The 18480-nt window shown below is 41.2% G+C and overlaps 1 long non-coding RNA gene across 1 annotated transcript in view; it reads left to right on the top strand.

Annotated features, from left to right (window-relative positions):
* The window catches only part of LOC132404204 (uncharacterized), a 238517-nt gene that overhangs the window by 201917 nt on the left and 18120 nt on the right, over positions 1 to 18480 (top strand). The window contains exon 5 of the long non-coding RNA XR_009515460.1: positions 9428 to 9552. This is a non-coding gene — a long non-coding RNA (uncharacterized LOC132404204). The remainder of the gene's footprint in view (positions 1 to 9427; positions 9553 to 18480) is intronic.

Raw genomic sequence — 18480 nt, 5'->3', positions numbered from 1 at the left:
ACTTGTGGTGCAGTGGTATAAGTCAGATAGATTAGTCTCATATTTATTTTAGAAAATATAATTGCAACTTACACTAGTGACTATTCAGACTTAGTTACATGATGCAAATATAATACCAGAGTTTAAGAGTCACGTTTTCTTAATTATGCTTTACACATCCATCAAGTTTTGAAGGATGTAAGAGGCTCAATTACCATCTGTGCTCAAAACTTCCTTAAAGTACCACCACAACTCTGAAGTTTTACCTCTAAATATAATAACTTGGCACTTAATTGAAACCAATATCCTGCTTCAGGGAAATTTGGATACAGAATGGAATTAGATTTTTTCCCCCCCAACAGTTGTGCTTTTTAGTCAGGAATCTGTAAATGCAAACCTTCCAGTATTCTTGTTTCGGAGCTGGACTGATCTAACATCAAAGAGTTGAGGCCTCATTCTGCATAGCTGAATTATTTCCAGTCAAACTTTATAATCTGTGATTCGGTTTTAAACTGTTTCACTGCCACCATGTTGGAATCCGCAGACTTGGCAAACGATGGACCTATTCTTAATCCCTCACTGAGAGGCTGGAGAGGTTACAGGGCTGATACTCACTTTCACGTCGACTGCTGCGCCAACATTTCAGTGATATTTCCTGTACAATAAAAGATATAATTGCTCTATGCTGTAAAGCTGCATCATCGCTCTTTGAAGTCCTAGGCAGACAGAAATTAAAAATGACTTGCTTTCACTTGCAAATGCCAGGAGCATAATCAGATACACTGTGTTGATCTGGAACATTTCTCTTGCTGAATAATTGTCAGGATTTGAGGTGTGTAATGTGCAGTTGACGCCACAAGACTATGCACCAGATTGAAGGATAAATCTGATCCAAATGTACAGCACTGCCATAAGGAAATTGCTTTCTTTTCAGTCTTAATGCAGGGAAATTCTAATCTAGCTGGAATTCTTCAGTGTACCCATGAACTTCCTGAGTCAAGTCTCCAATACACTGCAAGAATCAGACTGAAGAGGGTCAGTTGCCACAATAAGGATATATTCCCTGGATGATCCAGCTAAGTTCATCTTGCACACTCCAGTTTAATGTCAAGAAGAGTCCAGTATGCTACAGTCTGAGCCTACATTCACAACTCTAGGTATCATGTCCAGTGGCCCAGAGCTGGCCTCCTCATGATGGCCAGTGTAAGCACGGAGTCTTACAAAGGTTCCCACATACTTATGCTGAAGCAACACTTCAAACTTGGCTGCATCTTATTTCTTAATTTAGTGCTATATTGTGGAACAGGTCCTTCTAGCCCAACTGAGCCACGCTGCTCAGTGACCCACCAATATAACACTAACCTGATCACAGGACAATTTGTAATGACTGTTTAACCCGCTAACCATTGCATCTTTGGAACGTAGGAGGAAACCGGAGCCCCGGAGGAAACCCATGTGCACACAGGAAGGATTTATGAACTTCTTACAGGGGACACCAGAATTGAATTCCAAACTCCTGCATTCTAATGACAAGCTGGTTAAGTCAATTGACTAACAGAAATTACCTCTGAGAATAGGTATGTGGCATTAAAGATTAAAGGATTAGCTTTATGTGGTAAGTCATAAGTAGATTCAAAGGGGAGGCGAGAGAATAAGTTGCAAGACTAAAGAAGAATAAAGAATGGGGCTCTTGGCACTCAATAGTTGGAATGGACAGAATGGCCTCCTTCTGCGTCATAATAAGTAAGGAACAATCCACTTGGCCTAATCAGTTCCTGTTGTCATTTACACGCTTGAACTTCCTTCTATTCTTCCTCCTCTGAATCCATGCTATAACCCAGGGGTCAGCAACCTTTACCACTGAAAGAGCCACTTGGACCCGTTTCCCACAGAAAAGAAAACACTGGGAGCCGCAAAACCCGTTTGACATTTAAAATGAAATAACACTGCATACAACGTTTTGTTTTGCCTTTATGCTATGTATAAACAAACTATAATGTGTTGCATTTATGAAATTGATGAACTCCTGCAGAGAAAACGAAATTACATTTCTGCATGCAACAAAAACATGTTGACCTCCGAAAAAAAGACGTTGGGTTGAAGGTTACTTTTAAGTAAAATACTCAATGTCTATTTGAGTCCTTCTTGTATTTATGAAAAACGCCAAGCTTAAATTTGCCGCCAGCAGCAAACCAAAAATAACGTCAGCCAGCTGTCAACCTGAAAAATAAAAGGACTATTTCACTGAACAATGAAAGCATATGAATATACGTAAAATAATAGGCAATTAAAATATTTATCATCCTTGTTCAGGTTGACTCACACCTGACAATGCAGTCGTATTCAGTAGGGATGGATCGATGCTTAGGGGAGTGACCAGGAAGGATAATGTGTTTTTTTCCTCTCTGAACTCACAGAAGCGTTTCCCAAACGATGTTTGCATTGCGATGATTGCCCAATGTAAATACTCCGAATTTATCATGTCGTGACCTTTTTTGAACTCTCTCAAATTGGGGAAGTGAGACAATGTGCCTTTCTGTAAATCTCTGGCAAGCAACGTCAACTTGCGCTCGAATGCCAAAACATCCTCCAACATGTGCAGGGCTGTACGTCCTTACCCCGTTGAAGAGCTGTGTTCAGCGTGTTCAGATGCGCTGTTATGTCTACCATGAAGTGTAGCTTTTCCAGCCACTCTGGCTGTTCCAGCTCAGGAAAGGTGAGCCCTTTGCTGCCCAGGAAAGTTTTCTCTTCTTCCAGACACGCGACAAAGCGTTTCAGCACCTCCCCTCTGGACAGCCAGCGATAAAAACACGTTGTAGCGGTTGCTACACGCAGTCAGTAAACTGCAGTCAAAGATAGCTTTATTCGAACTAAACAGCCTTGCTTTTAAGCCTCCCTCAACCCGCCCCCCATGGGCGCGGATGCTGCAAAAGACACGTACTCACAAACCCCCGTAGGCTATCTCCCTTAGCCTGAACGCTGGCTAATTGTGAGCCGGTTCGGATGTGTCAGGAAATGGGTCGCCACAAAGTCTTATTTAGATTGTACAAGATCACCATAATCTTCAAATTTAGATTTACATTTCAAAAACTAACAAACTAACATAAAATACATTTTAATTAAATACTGACCATGTAGCGGTGTGCTACACGCAGCACTAAAATTACGACACGGAGTCGGTAACTGCAGTCGAAGGAAAAAACTTTATTCGAAATCTTCAGCCTCACTTTTAAGCCTCCCTTAACCTGCCCCCCGTGGCGCAGAGGCTCCAAAGCTCTGTGCTCGCAAACCCCCGTAGGCTATCTAATTGTGAGTCGGTTCGGATGTGCCAGGAAAAGGGTCGCCACAACCAATTATTTCCCAAAGCAACAGGGAGCCGCAGCACAGACGTAAAAGAGCCACATGCGGCTCCGGAGCCGCGGGTTGCCGACCCCCGCTATAACCTATCATGTTTGCTCAGTCTTCCCGCAGATTACTTGCTTTCTTCAGGAATTAACACAGGACTGGAATAGCACAGCATGCCCTCTTCATCTCGATCAGTTCAACTCAAGCAGAAGATGAGGGACAACTAACTTTTGTCCGTATCAGCAACATCTAGTCCATTTTGCTAATGGCCTAATAATCAGTTTTGAGGTGTTGAATGAGGGGTAAGTATTGAGAAGGGTATTGGGGCAATTTCTTGGATTTCTTTGAGTAATGACAATTGGATCTTTTGCATCTATGACAGAGGTAGAAAGAGAGGACTTATAGCAAATACGATCACCAATTAACAGATGTATCAGTAAGGATTTGTTCATTGTATGATATTAGGATAATTAGGGTATTTTATTGCAGCAATCAATTCAAATGCTATTATTTTTGATAAATTATCTTTTTTATGTGTGAAATTTAGAATCTCCAAAACATCTTCATGATAGTCTGAGTGCTATGCTATGTAATATCTAGGGCTTGATTTCACTTTACTTGGACAGCTATGCTGTGTGAAGTTTCCCAGTAGAACGAGTCCAAACATAAAAGAAACAGAAAGAAAATATTCTGTTATAAGCTAGTGATCCAACCTGGAGGATGTTCTCAGTTAATGAAATTATTTTGCAAAAGATTAAAGTAGGGAACATAATAAATAATCTGAGTTTAGTAAATTTGTGATAAGTGTTTGTCAAGATTCTATGGAATCTCCTTATTTTTCTGATAGATTTGTGCATCCCTCGAGGACATAAATTTAATGTCGTAGCAGAATGACAGCACCCTGTGACAATGTGGTATTTCCTCAGTACTTCACTTTAATGTGAAGCTGGATTTTTATACTGGAGTGCATTGTGAATCCTTAGTTTTTAAAACTGCTTCTAAGTGAAGATACAACTTGTAAATGTGCATTTAAAAATTCTGAACTGAATGAAATCTGGAGCTCTGGAAAGACATAAGCTTTCTACACCCTTTTGTGCCATCTTAGATTGCAAAAGTGGAATTTTAAAATTCTTTTCTGTCCTTTTGTTACTCATCTCACTTTGATAATTTGTTCATCACATCTATCTTCTCCTGTGTCCAGAGAGAAAACCAGATTCCTTTACACTCATTGAACCTACATCACAGTTTGAGCTTGTGTCTGGTTTTGAGTCCAACATTACTTTCTGCTGTAAATTAATCATTTGGTTCCACATCTGGAAAGTAACCGAGCCCTTTCCCACCCTAAGTAACACAAGCAAAATGCTGAAGGAACTCAACAGGTCGGGCAGCATCTTTGGAAATGAATGAGCAGTTGATGTTTCAAGTTGAAATCCTTCTTCAGGACTGAAAAGGAAGGGAGAAGACGGCAGAATAAAAAAGTGGGAGGAGGAGAAGGAGGATAGTTAGAAGGTGATAGGTGAAGTCAGATGGATTGGAAAGATAAAGGACTGGAAAAGAAGGAATCTGATAGGAGAGGAGAGTGGACCACCCTTCTACTGCCGCAATATTCCACTTGCTAAAACCAGTCCAAAAATTGTGCATAAAGTAGATGCCATGCAAATGAAATCAAAACAGGCAATGTGGTAAATGTTTGTCAAACTGCAAAACAACGAACAAATTACAACAAAGATGCTCATAATTGAGGTTTGTAATTATAGAGTAATGCCACTCCAAAAGTTTTAGGAGGGTACTCTAATATTTGCTTGCAACACTTTAAAAATTGCAACATGTGACTATCTGCTTTCTAGATGTTATTACAGGGTGCAATTGTGAAAGCTAATAGAGACTGTAAGAACTTCTTTGCAGCATATAAGTTCTTTATAAGTCATAAATGCAGTGCATTTATTTTTCAGTTTCAGCTACTGTCTATCCCCCAGTATCTTACAGAAGATACCGTGACTTAGCTTCCGCACTGAAAGCTAAAGGAATTATGAAATTTAAATGGCATGCTTGAATTGGTACACCAAACTCTGGGTGTGATTTTACCCAACAAAGTTAATACACAAGCTGCATGTAAACTCGTACACAATGAAATGCTATACAGTAGAGTAAATCATGAGGCAAATACTGTATCCAGCTAAGTAACTTAGGGAAACCAGAAGGAAGGATTTACTCTCTATAATGAGCCAGCTAAGGCAGATAAGTCAGAATGAATGAACGAAGAGTTGTTAGTGTATCTCAGAGAAGGAGAGAAAATTATACCTGCTATAAAGGACTCAGAGAGCTTGTGGAGAATGCATTGGATCCATTACAGGCACATTGCTGCTTGCTAGAGATGACACAAAGACTGTTCCCAGTTCTATACCTGCAACAAGTTTCAGGAGAATCTTAATTCATTCTTTATGGAGGCAGGATTGTTTGCTTCTTTTTGTATTTTTGTCAACTTGAAGGGCTTGTTCATCAGGGGAATGTTTATGGAAATAGCTCGTGAAATGTGTAGCTCGGGTGGTTGATGGTTGGGTTGATTTGTTTATTTATAGAATCCAGGGAGGGATCAATGAGCACATGAGACAGTTTCTATCCTAGAAAAGTACATAAGATACAATGCCAGACCAGAAATGATGAATGCCCGTCAAAAGGAAGAACGTGTGGTGAGTTGCAAGATGAAAGACAGAACACAGAAAGTGCAGCCAAGGTGATTAGCTGTTGCAAGTGTTGTGCACGGCAACTAGAATGGCTGAAAAGAAATGTGCAAATGGGAAACAGATTGTGCGATGTGGATTGGAACATAATTTCTAAAACAGCTTTAATGAAGAGATGGGGTGGAAGGGATACAGAGTGAGAGACAGGGACAGATTCAGAGAACCAGTTAGCTGAGCACAATAAACCTGGTACCAAATATTCTGATTGCCATTTTATAGGAAGTGTGTAGAGGCATTAGCGAAAGGACATAAAAGATTTGTGAGGATGAACCAGAAATATGAGGTTTAGAGATTCTAGGGAAGGATAGAAATGTCAGTTCTACCCAGGAGATGGCCCATGCCAGTGTGGTGACAGAGATCGAATGAGACAGGCTGAAAGAAGCAATCGAATCTGAGAATGGATATTTTACAAATGAAGCACTGGGGAATCCAGGAATCACAACAGATCAGCAGAAGGCAGATGTGATGTACAGCCATATAAATATATCTTTCATGTGAAATAAAGTTTGTGGTGGATGGAGACACTGGAGTAAACACCGTCTGTGGAAAGGATATAAGCTGAGCGTTCAGTTACTGACCAAACATGTTATCTTAAAATTACCCCCAATGCTTCAGTGTAAATGGTTTTATGGCTGCTACTTTAAACTCAGCAAAATCTCCATTTAGTAGACTATTGAATGAGTTTATTGAGACACCCTGGTGGTGTTACAGTCTGTTAAGCAAACATTCCATCAACTAATTAGCTGATGGACAAGAACTCAACCCCTCAGATCCTTGTGAATGGGTCCCAGTTGGGTGACTAATCCTGTACTAGTGGTGAGCTGTGGAGAAGGCTGTTGTTCTACTGATCTCCAAGTCAAGTGATGACAGAAATGTCTGCCATCAAAGGAAAGTGACCACTGCTCCTCTTGACACAGTATGGAGTACCATTTACTTTACTGTATCTGGGACTCCTGTAAAAACTCACAAAATGTGTCCTTGCTTTACTAATGTTTTCCAACAATCTATCCTACCGGTGCTTGTTTTCTACTTATCAATGCGTCACTTCTTTGTCATGGCTGTATATTAGTTTTGTGTCACAGTCCCACCTGAACAATGGCAGGCATCCAAGTTCCAGTGCTCCAGTTCCCTGGAGTATGGTTAGCTGCCATTGCCCTTTTAAGACTTAGACTGCCCATTCCTTCATGGAAAGCTGAGCTCTCAGTGCTCAATCGTAGGAGTTACATTTCTGGTACTACTGTTTGAGATTTTGTCTTTGGATTTTATTGGTGTTCTCAAGATTGAGTTAATTCTAGACCTTACTCTACACATGATTTTACCACCATACATACATTCCTTGTTACAACTTTGTCCAACTGGAAGTTTTCCAATAATGTAAAAAATATTGTATGTAAGATTTGGACACATATTGATTGATAAGGTGCCTTTTATAAATCAATTACATTCAATTAATGATGTAAGACCAGAAACTGAGGCCTGGAGTTTGGGGATCTGTCTTTGGTGAGACCATAGTACTAGACCTGAAGTTTGGGGTCCAGTCAATGGCAAGTCTGGAGTTTGGTGTACCAGGGTTACCATCATCAACAGGTCTTGGTTTCAATAATGAAGATTGATCAGAAGTCTGAATGTCAGGCCCGAAGGCCAAATATCGTGGTCTGCAAGTCTCTGAGGTCACTGGGGAAGCTGAAGGCCCAATGTCTGCTTGTCCACCAATCCAAAGGAGGCTTGGAGTCTGGTGCAGACTGTCCTGGTATTTGAGGACTGCCTGTGTGTGTAGGTGGATGAATGGGAGTGAGGAATGGGGCTTGCTTTTCCATTGCTTTTGTTCAGTTGAACGTTGTGGACATGCGATTTTGACCCCAGAATCTGTCCCAGCACATCCTTAGGATGTGTTGATTGTTAACACAAATGATTCATGTCATTGTATGTTCAATGTACATGTGATAAACAAATGAGCCTGAATCTATTGTATTTGTCAACATGGCAGCTAATTTATCCAGGTGAATGTCCCACAACACAATGAAGTGAGCAATTTACATACACTCATGGTCATTAATGAGTTGGTGTAAGGTTTGCCTAATAAAGAAGTCACTGAGCGTGCCTTTGGTAGTGTTGGCTGATGAATAAGTGTTGGTCAGGGTACGAAAGGAACTTGTCTGCTCAGAACTATTTCAGATCTGCTGACTTGTTGTGCTGTTTTTGGAATCAGTGTAGTGAAGTTTGGAGAAGTCACTTTAAATTGGTAAATGGGTTGTTTATCATCAGATGTACTGGGGCATAGTGTAAAGCTTGGTTTTGTAAAACATTGCAAAAATGTTTTTATCCAGCCAGTAATGAAATGTAAAAGTTCTTGGTGTCCTATACAATACTTCATCATTGAGAGGATCATCAAGGTCTCTCTTCCAGCCATCAGAGATGGTTATCAGGGGAACTACATACACAGGGCGCTTAGCATTGACAATGATCCCTCCCATCCGTCCAACAATCTCTTTGACTCCCCTACCACCAGGCAGCAGGTACCATAATATTAGGACAAGAACTGCTAGGGATGGGAAACAGCTTCTTCCTCCAAGCTGTCAGTCTACTGATCTCCCTGCCACTGCCCAGGTCTCATCACGCTTAAAACATTAGTAGCATTATACTGTTTACTTCTTAATGTGGTGTTGTAAATGCACTTTATTATTTGTTGACTTCTGGTGTTAATATTACTTTATGTGTTATGTATGCCATGACACACACCCATCCGTGCCAGCTCCAAGGTTTAGATGCTCTAACTTTCCGGAGTACGAATAGCTGGTGTGGCCCCATTAAAGATTCAGGACAGCCCCTTTAATTGGCAAACATGTTTTAGGAACCAAGGATTTTAGGGAGCAGCTGAACCGAGGTTCGGTGATCAGATGTAAACTATGCATGTGATTTTGTCTAGCGTTTGTTTTATGCTCAGAATGTCAATACAGCTTGAAGCCCTGTCTCAATCCTGGCCTCAGATACTCCAGCACTTGGGCCCAAGCCATTCTTGTCAAGGACTCTCATCACAATCCGTGTGATCTATAGGTGCTGTCTTCTGCTCCTTTGTCTGGAGGAAAGTTGTTTTGTTTGGCAGTATAAATGTGCACAGTAGAATTGCAGTAAGCTGAACTTGAACTTATCACATACTTTCCCATGAGCAAATTGGCTGCTATTTTACTTACTGCAACTGCAGGGATATGGGTCAAACACAGGCAAATGCGGCAGCATAGATGTGTTGGGCCAAAGGGCCTGTTTCTGTGCTCTCTAACTCAATGGCTTGCAAAGTACTTCTCTGATTGGATTATTCCATAAGGAACTAAAAAGTCAATATATAATTTATTTTTTTTCTTTAGATACTGCGTGCATATATAAATTCCCCATAAGTGTAACAATGTATTCACCTCAACCACTCCCTGTGTGGACGAATTCAACATTCTCAGCACTCCCTTGGTCAGAGAGACCATTCTGCATTGGATAGGTAAGTGACATTTCTTTCATTTTTGGCTTTGATTGTATCTCCCTTCTCAAATAAGCTACTTTCCAAATGTCTACCCTATCAACTCCTCCAGTAACTCAAAAATCTCTGTTCCATCATCTCCCAACCCACTCTTTTCAAAAGAACTCCAGCCAATTCAATTGTTTTGCTTAATCCTTGATGTTTCTTATATCAGGAAGCTTCACCCTTCGCCAGAGCTTTTCAATAGGCATAAACAAAGCTTTGTAAGGGATGCCTGACATCGTAGTAATAAATTAGAGGTAAATCATTGGGGAGTTGTCCCTCAACTGAGTTTAATGTTCAAAGAAAAGAGATAAAAGGGATCCAGTTGTCAAATATTCCAGACAATAGGTTTAAAAGCTGTTTCACTTCATATCTAAGATTAAAATATTGTCATTGCATTTGAGAATAAGTAGAATACTTAAATAGTGAAATAACTGTACATACTTGAGACAGAAGAAGACCACTTGGCCTGCCAGCCCCCAGCAGAGCATTCCCAAACACCTCCCTTCCTCATATTGTTACAATGTATTTGATTCTCTTGCCAACACTAAGGGGTAATTTGCAGTGGTCAATTACCTCACGAGCACGCCATTAGAAAGTGGGAGACTACCAGGGGACCCGAGGTGAAATCTACACAGTCACAGGAACAACGGGCCAACTCCATACATCTGAGATCAGGGTCAAGCCTGGGCTGTTGGAACTGGGAGGCAGCAACACAGCCTATACTAACAAATTGTCTAATAATATTGACCAACAATGAATTTGAGTCCAGCCATGCATAACATCGCCAAGTTCACTTGGTCCAGTAATTAATACCTTTGTCATCCTTGAGTTTTTTTTTCACTTCAGAAACAGACTGCATTTTGCAGCTAGAAGAGCTGAAAGTGAGGGTGAGCAACTAAACATTGTACCTCGTGTTGTTAATACCGCCACTCAAGCATGTATCTTACAACCTGAGTGAAATCCTATCCCAATGTATATCCTGTCTCCTTGGCAACAAGTCTGGGCGTTGTGAAGGGAATTGAAAGACTCAACCAAAATATCTGTGCCATAAAATGGGAGAGTCAATTTTCATCATAAAAGGGGCAGCATTATCACTTCGTGCAATTTCAAGTTTCTATTTTGTTCTGATGGGTTTTGAAATTGCCAGCTGTACATTTTTCTGAATAATATTGAAAACGGTGCCCTGTGGAGCACCATCGGTTTCCTTGTGACACGATAGGAGTATTTCTGCTTTCTTTGACCTGGATAATGTTCAACAATTAAATGTAAACCTAATTCTTTGCAGCATTTCTGGCTTTACCCACTGTGATGATTTGGTGGGTTGCTTGTAACTTGGTTTACGTTTATACTTCCATCATGTCTTCTTTGGAACCACAGTTGAAGGTTTCCTTTTTTTTGAAAGAATCTGGGATTCACACACTTGACATTTCTATCTCATTTTCCTCCTTATAATGCAATTTCAAACCTGCTGCTTTAACCAAGAATTCCATCACTTTATATGTTACTTATCGCACCCAGGGGAGGTAGTGGGGATAAACTCCCACTTTTAAATGCTCTCAATGGTGTGTCTGTCAAGTAGCCTCTGACAACCAGGTCCAGCTCTGGAATTCATGTGTGGCTTAGCTACAAAGCCCAGCAGAACTGCTTCTATTTACAAGAGATCGGGCAGAGGTGGGTTACTGGTGACAGGTGACTTAAAACCATTTGCTTTCGGCAGATGGGGCTCATCAGCTGTGGTTGGCAGTTCATTTAGGAAAAGGGAAAGTGACCTCAATCCTCCACTGCCTTAAGGCTATACCTTTTCATGGGGAAATCATTGGGAGTAAACTCCGAGAAAGAATCCAAAGCTGTGGTCACTATGTTAAGTTCAATGCCCCTCTCCGCTTTTCGCAAGGATCATTCCCTCCACGTCTGCCTGCTCCACACATCCCTCCCCACAGATCTCCCACCTGGCACTTATCCCTGCAAGTTTAAGTACTACACCTGTCCCTACACCTCCTCTCTTACCACCATTCAGGGCCCCAAACAGTCCTTCCAGGTGAGGCAGCACTTCACTTATGAGTCTGTTGGGGTAATCTATTGCATCCGGTGCTCCCGGTGCGGCCTCCTCTACATCAGCGAGACCTGATGCAGATTGGAGGACCGCTTCGTCGAGCACCTCCGTTCTGTCCGCCACAACAGACAGGATCTCCCGGTTGCCACCCACTTCAACTCTGCTTCACATTCCTATTCGGATACGTCCATACATGGCCTGCTCTACTGCCGTGATGAGGCCAAACACCGGTTGGTGGAGCAACACCTCATATACCGTCTGGGTAGTCTCCAGCCCCTTGGTATGAACACCGAATTCTCCAACTTCCGGTAGTTCCCTCCCTCTCCCTTCCCCCATTCCACTTTCACTCTGCCTCCTCTTCCAGCTGCCTATCACCTCTCTCATGATTCTGCCTTCTACTACCCATAGTGCTTTCTCCTTTCGTTCCTTCTTCACCTTTCCTGCCTATCTCCTCCCTGCATCCCCTCCCCCACCTTCTTTCCTCTGATTGGTTTTTCACCTGGCACCTACCAGTCTTCTCCTTCCCACCCTCTCCCCACCTTCTTTATAGGGCCCCTGTCCCCTCCCTCTTCAGTCCTGTCGAAGGGTCTCGGCCCAGAACGTCAACTGCTCATTTCCATGGATGCTGCCCGACCTGCTGAGCTCCTCCAGAGTGTTGTCCATGTTGCTTAAGTTCAATGCTAACTGACAACTCGAACGATGCTGTGGGTGCGAAACTGTATCAGTCTCTGTTCCTTTGGGTTTATCAGCTGCGTGGAGAGGGGGAGCTTGCTACATAAGGTGAGGTTATCCACTTTGGGAGTAAGAACAGGAAGGCAGATTATTATCTGAATGGTGTAAAGTTAGGTAAGGGAGAAATACAAAGAGATCTAGGAGTCCTTGTTCATCAGTCACTGAAGGTGAATGAGCAAGTGCAGCAGACAGTGAAGAAGGCTAATGGAATGTTGGCCTTTATTACAAAGGGAATTGAGTACAAGAGCAAGGAAATCCTCTTGCATTTGTACAGAGCCCTGGTGAGACCACACCTGGAATATTGTGTACAGTTTTGGTCTCCAGGGTTAAGGAAGGACATCCTGGCTGTAGAGGAAGTGCAGCGTAGATTCACAAGCTTAATTCCTGGGATGTCTGGACTGTCTTACGCAGAAAGGTTAGAGAGACTGGGCTTGTACACTCCGGAATTAAGGAGATTGAGAGGGGATCTGATGTAAGATTATTAAGGGATTGGACAAGATAGAGGCAGGAAATACGTTCCAGATGCTGGGAGAGTCCAGTACCAGAGGGTATGGTTTGAGAACAAGGGGTAGGTCATTTAGGACAGAGATAAGGAAAAAGTTCTTCTCCCAGAGAGTTGTGGGGGTCTGGAATGCACTGCCTCGGAAGGTAGTGGAGGCCAATTCTCTGGATGCTTTCAAGAAGGAGCTAGATAGGTATCTTATGGGTAAGGGAATCAAGGGATATGGGGACAAGGCAGGAACTGGGTATTGATAGCAGATGATCAGCCACGATCTCAAAATGGCGGTGCAGGCTTGAAGGGCCGAATGGTCTACTTCTGCACCTATTGCCTATTGTCTATTGTCTATAAGCAACAGTTTGCTCTCCATATCATACAGACCCGGCTTGTTTACTAGTATTATGTAGACAGCTACGATGCAATATCCATAGATGACCTTGACAAATGGAGGGCTTCACTTCCCCAAGTAAATTCATCTGAAAGGCCTGAAACTGTGTTTCTACGGTAAAGATATATAAATGTAAGTTATTATTGCTGAATGAATGTTCTAAGGAAAATTGGATTGATATTCTTCCCAGCTGCAGTAAAATCCCACTAGGTCACTTGCTAGTTTTACCAGGGTGGGAAAATGACCCATGGAATTTATACTATCCAAGGTTAACTTCACCATCTGTGTTTTTGTATACTCTGAGCAGTTCTACCTAATCTTACAAATTGATGGGAAATACATCTCCCAAATTCCATTCAAAGCTATCTGTTCACAAACACTGTTACATCAATATACATATTTGGAACATCTTACTTCCATTTTGCTGGACTTGCAATTCTGAATACAGCATTCAACTAACACCTTACCCAGTTGTTCAAATATTTGAAGCATTGCCCTTCAATCATTTAAAGAGTTCCTGTGTGGTGTCACAGCCAAATTCCTCCTAAATTAATCACCAAAAATGAGCATTATTTGTTTCACTTATACATTAATCTTGTGGATCCTGGTTTTGCAAAATAAGCTGCTCTGTTGCCTGCATAGTTGTACTTGCAAAGTTATTAAATTATAATAACTTTTTTTCTGGGATGAGCTGTTTTTTCAGACAATCCAGGATACCCACGTAAATGAAAAGAAATGTGGCACATCTCCAAAATCAGTTTAAAAACAGAATACTGTTTTGACTTAATCCTTCACATACATGAGGAGTAAAAATCTTTACAGCTCTGTCTGAATGTGCAATGTAATAAATTATAGTAATTTGTAATAAATAGTATGTACAACAGGACAGTGAATATAGCATTGAAATTCAATTGTATCAGCGTGAATTAATCAGTCTGATGGCCTGGTGGAAGTAGCTGTCCCGAAGCCTGTTGGTCCTGGTTTTAATGCTGCAGTACCATTGCTGGGATGGTAACAGCTGGAACAGTTTGTGATTAGGGTGACTTGGGTCTCCAATGATTCTTCAGGCCCTTTTTACGCACCTGTCTCTGTAAATGTCCTAAATAGTGGGAAGTTCACGTCTACAGATGCGCTAGGCTGTCCGCACTACTCTCTGCAGAGTCCTGCGGTTAAAGGAAGTTCAGTTCCCATACCAAGCAGTGATGCAGCCAGTCAGGATGCTCTCACTTGTGTCCCTGTAGAAAGTCCTTAGGATTTGGGGACTCATGCTAAACTTCTTCAACCTCCTGAGGTGAAAGAGGTGCTGTTGCATTTTATTCACCACACACCCTCTTTATTTCCCAGGTAATTGGACTGTAGTACTCAGAATTTTGGCTCTTCCTAAAATTATAGGTGGTCATGTACATCAAAGTTTTCTTTCGGCATCAAAGGTATGAGATACTTCTCTTTTACAGTGTACTTTATTCCTGAAGTTACACCAGATTGTGATTTTAGGAAAGGGAAATTGTTTAATAAAGTGTAAATCATAAAATCAGAGTGTGAAAACAGTTGATAGTTTTCTTCCTCTACTTATTCTTCACCATATATTCATCTGAAAAAGTGGGCATAATGTGTTTGTGTGGGCATTTTCTAATATAAAGCAATTAGCTATATAATTAATAAATTATACGTGGAAAATCTGCAATAAAATGTCATACTCAAAAATACAGTATATGCCAATCATAAATGGATTAATAAGCCATTAAGTGAATGTAAAGGCAATTTGGTTAAATCAGGTTGGATGTTACCCAGACAAAATATAAGGTGTTGCTCCACCAACCTGAGTGTGGCCTCATTGTGACAGTGGATGGAATGATGACCATGGATGGAAACATCGACTGTACTCTTTCATGGACTCTGCCTGGCCTGCTGAGTTCCTTCAGCATTTTGTGTGCGTTGCTTGGATTTCCAGCGTCTGCAGACTTTCCCTCGTTTGCTTAAACCTATAAATATTTTATATTATAACAAAAAGTCAAAGAAGGAAGGGCCATTGTCAATTGAAATTTAGAGTTACATCTAGCTTTTTTGTTGACCCACGCTGAGCTTGCATACCAAAATATTTCATGTTGCAAGTGTCAGCCTATTTGTTATTAATTATGTACTGCCTCCTTTTCTATTGCTTATTATTTAATTTTGTTACTCTCCAAAATTGCAAATGGCTTCAAGGGGCTTGGGGAAGCAGCAGAAATTTAGCATTGGGAGGATGACCAGTCAAGGTCATATTCAATCATAGAGCAGGTTTGAAAGGATTAATAGACTACATCTGTGACTTTATTCTGTTTTTCTAATACATGCCCACTCCATGGTTCCTATGCTCTGTTACCTTCACATGGCTCTTCAAAGCAGCGTTGAGAGACCTGACACCTGACCAGGTTCATTTTCCAATACCAAATTAAATACGGTCTCTGCTCTTGTAGGCTTATCTACATATTGTGTCACGACACCTTCCTGAACACACAAACTCCACCCCATCTAAACCCCTCACTCCAGCGAGATGCCAATCAATATTTGGGAAATTAAAATTTCCCACCACATCAACACTGTTATTACTGCTCCTTTCCGGAATCTGTCTCACTATCTGCTCCTCGATGTCCCTGTTCCTATTGGGCGACCTATAAAAAACACCAAGTAGAATTACTGACCCCCTCCTATTCCTAACTTCCACCCACTGAGACTCCATAGACAACCCCTCCATGACTTCCTCCTTTTCTGCAGCCGTGACACTATCTTGGATCAATAGTGCCGCACTCCTACCTCTTTTGCTTCCCTACCCCTGCACCATCGAAGTCTCTGTAATGGCCACAACATCATAGCTCCAAGTGTTGATCCACACTCTAAGCTCATCGGCTTTGTTCGTAATACTCCTCACATTAAAATAGACACATCTCAAACTATCGGTGTGAGCGTGTCCATTCTCTATCACCTGCCTATCCTCCCTTTCACACCGCCTACAAACTTTCTCTATTTGTGAGCCAACCTCCCTTTTCTCCTTCACTTCAGTTTGGTTCCCTCCCCTCAGCATAATAAATTGGCTTCACTGTGGATTCAATCGCTCAATATGGTCATGGCTCAGTATTTTATCAGTGTCAGAACAATTTGCTTCATAATACTGCAGGCTTGAGATTGTGATGTTGATTGGATTGGTTTTGGAAACAAATATAATACATTGGCTTGAGCATAGTTCACCTTGGCCATTGCAAGGTCATGCTTTCATTGCATGCCCAAGCAGACATCTCAGAGATCATGCATCAAATATTGTATGTCAAATATTGTGGTATGAATTGCAATGCATTAAAATCATACAAATCCAAGTCTTTCCTTTAACAACACACACAAAATGCTGGCGGAACACAGCAGGCCAGGCAGCATCTATAGGGTTGATGTTTCGGGCCAAGACCCTTCGTCCTGACGTCGATAGTGCTTCTCCCTATAGATGCTGCCTGGCCTGCTGCATTCCACCAGCATTTTGTGTGTGTGTTGCTTGAATTCCCAGCATCTGCAGATTTCCTCATGTTTGCTTCTTTCCTTTAACATTGTCAACAGTATAAGTATACAGCTCCATTCAGGTAATATTTCATTTTTACAAAAAATAAACTGGATTAGAAAAAAAACCATAATACTGACAATGCATTTTTGAATTGGTTGTGGATTTTATCATAACTGAACTTTATGAATTGAAAGCCTCATACAGATCAAGTATTTTACCGTAGAGTTTAATTAAACTCATTAACCAAACTTTAGTAATTCAATTAGTGTAAAATCTTTCTATGGGAATTTATTTATGGAGATAAATGGTTTTGTTAGAGAGAATGAAAATCCTGACAATGCAGTCAATGGAATGCTCCGTTAACAAAACTACAACATAGCCCGGGTTTGCTATTCTTCAGCAGTAAACTTACAAGTGTTTTCCAATTTTAGACTTCTCATGGAATCCTAAGGCAGATTATTGGTTTCTGACAATTTCTGGGCAAGTCCACTCGGTGACTGTCCTGATGTACATGAACCAGCTTAGATCCAGCAATGACGGCATTCATTTAGATGAGGGCAGAATGACCACAATGGGCCAGGATAATTACAAGGCAGTTAACAGTTTTTAATGACCTTAGATCACATAATTATTTATTCAATATTATTCAATTGCCTTAAGAGTTATAATATTATTTTTAATAGCTTGATTTCTTTTCGTTTGATTGAGCTGAGGTGAAACCTAGCCAGTTGACAAAATATTTTCCAGCAGTTGTTTCCACACCTTCTCCCCACCCACCCTCCTTACATGGAACTGCACATACATAGAATAGTCCAAGCCTGCGTGCAAGACTATTCTATCTAGTACTGGGATGGCTTAAAACACATGCTATGCCACACACGCCGTGCCAAAACTCGTGCTTAAAACAGATGCCACGCCACACCCCACCCCACCCCAGACTTGACACTCTATACACTATGGGCAATTATTTGAGGATAGACAACACAGAGCACTAATCTGTTATGGCTACCATTAAAAAATGGAGCCACACTGAAGTGTGGTATGTGGGCTGCCAGGAAGTGAAAAACTAATGTTAATCACATGTGGAACATTGGTGCAAATATCAACAATTCAAAATTTAAGATAACCACAAAAAATACAGTAGAAAAATTAAAATCCTTCCATAAAATCTTTCTTTTTGTTATTTGAACATACAAACATAGAAACTGGACTATGTTGTACCGGTTTCTTGAGCATTAAACAGACCAATTTTGCTTTCATGTCAAATGTATTATGCTGGATATCATTTATGAGTTAATGAGCTGCGCAGTTTACTCTGTGGTTAAGAAAGCATATGGTCTTCATCATTGGCCTTCATCAATCGTGGAATTGAGTTTGGGAGCCGAGAGGTAATGTTGCAGCTACGTAGGACCCTGGACAGACCCCACTTGGAGTACTGTGTTCAATTCAGGGTCGCCTCGCTATAGGAAGCAGGTGGAAACCATAGAAAGGGTGCAGAGGAGATTTAGAAGGATGTTGCCTGGATTGGAGAGCATGCATTATGAGAACAGGTTGGACAGGTATATAGAGCTGAGAAAAATAGAGGGTTGTGTGTAACCCTAGGTAATATTTTAAGTAAGGGCATGTTCAGCACAGCTTTGTGGGCCAAAGAGCCTGTATTGTGCTGTAAGTTTTCTATGTTTCTTCATCATGACAGGGCTAAAATT

The sequence above is a fragment of the Hypanus sabinus genome, chromosome 13, assembly GCF_030144855.1.
Source record: "Hypanus sabinus isolate sHypSab1 chromosome 13, sHypSab1.hap1, whole genome shotgun sequence".
Lineage (NCBI taxonomy): Eukaryota > Metazoa > Chordata > Chondrichthyes > Myliobatiformes > Dasyatidae > Hypanus > Hypanus sabinus.
The sequence above is the reverse complement of the archived record's forward strand: the minus strand, read 5'-3'. Positions and strand labels throughout refer to the sequence as shown.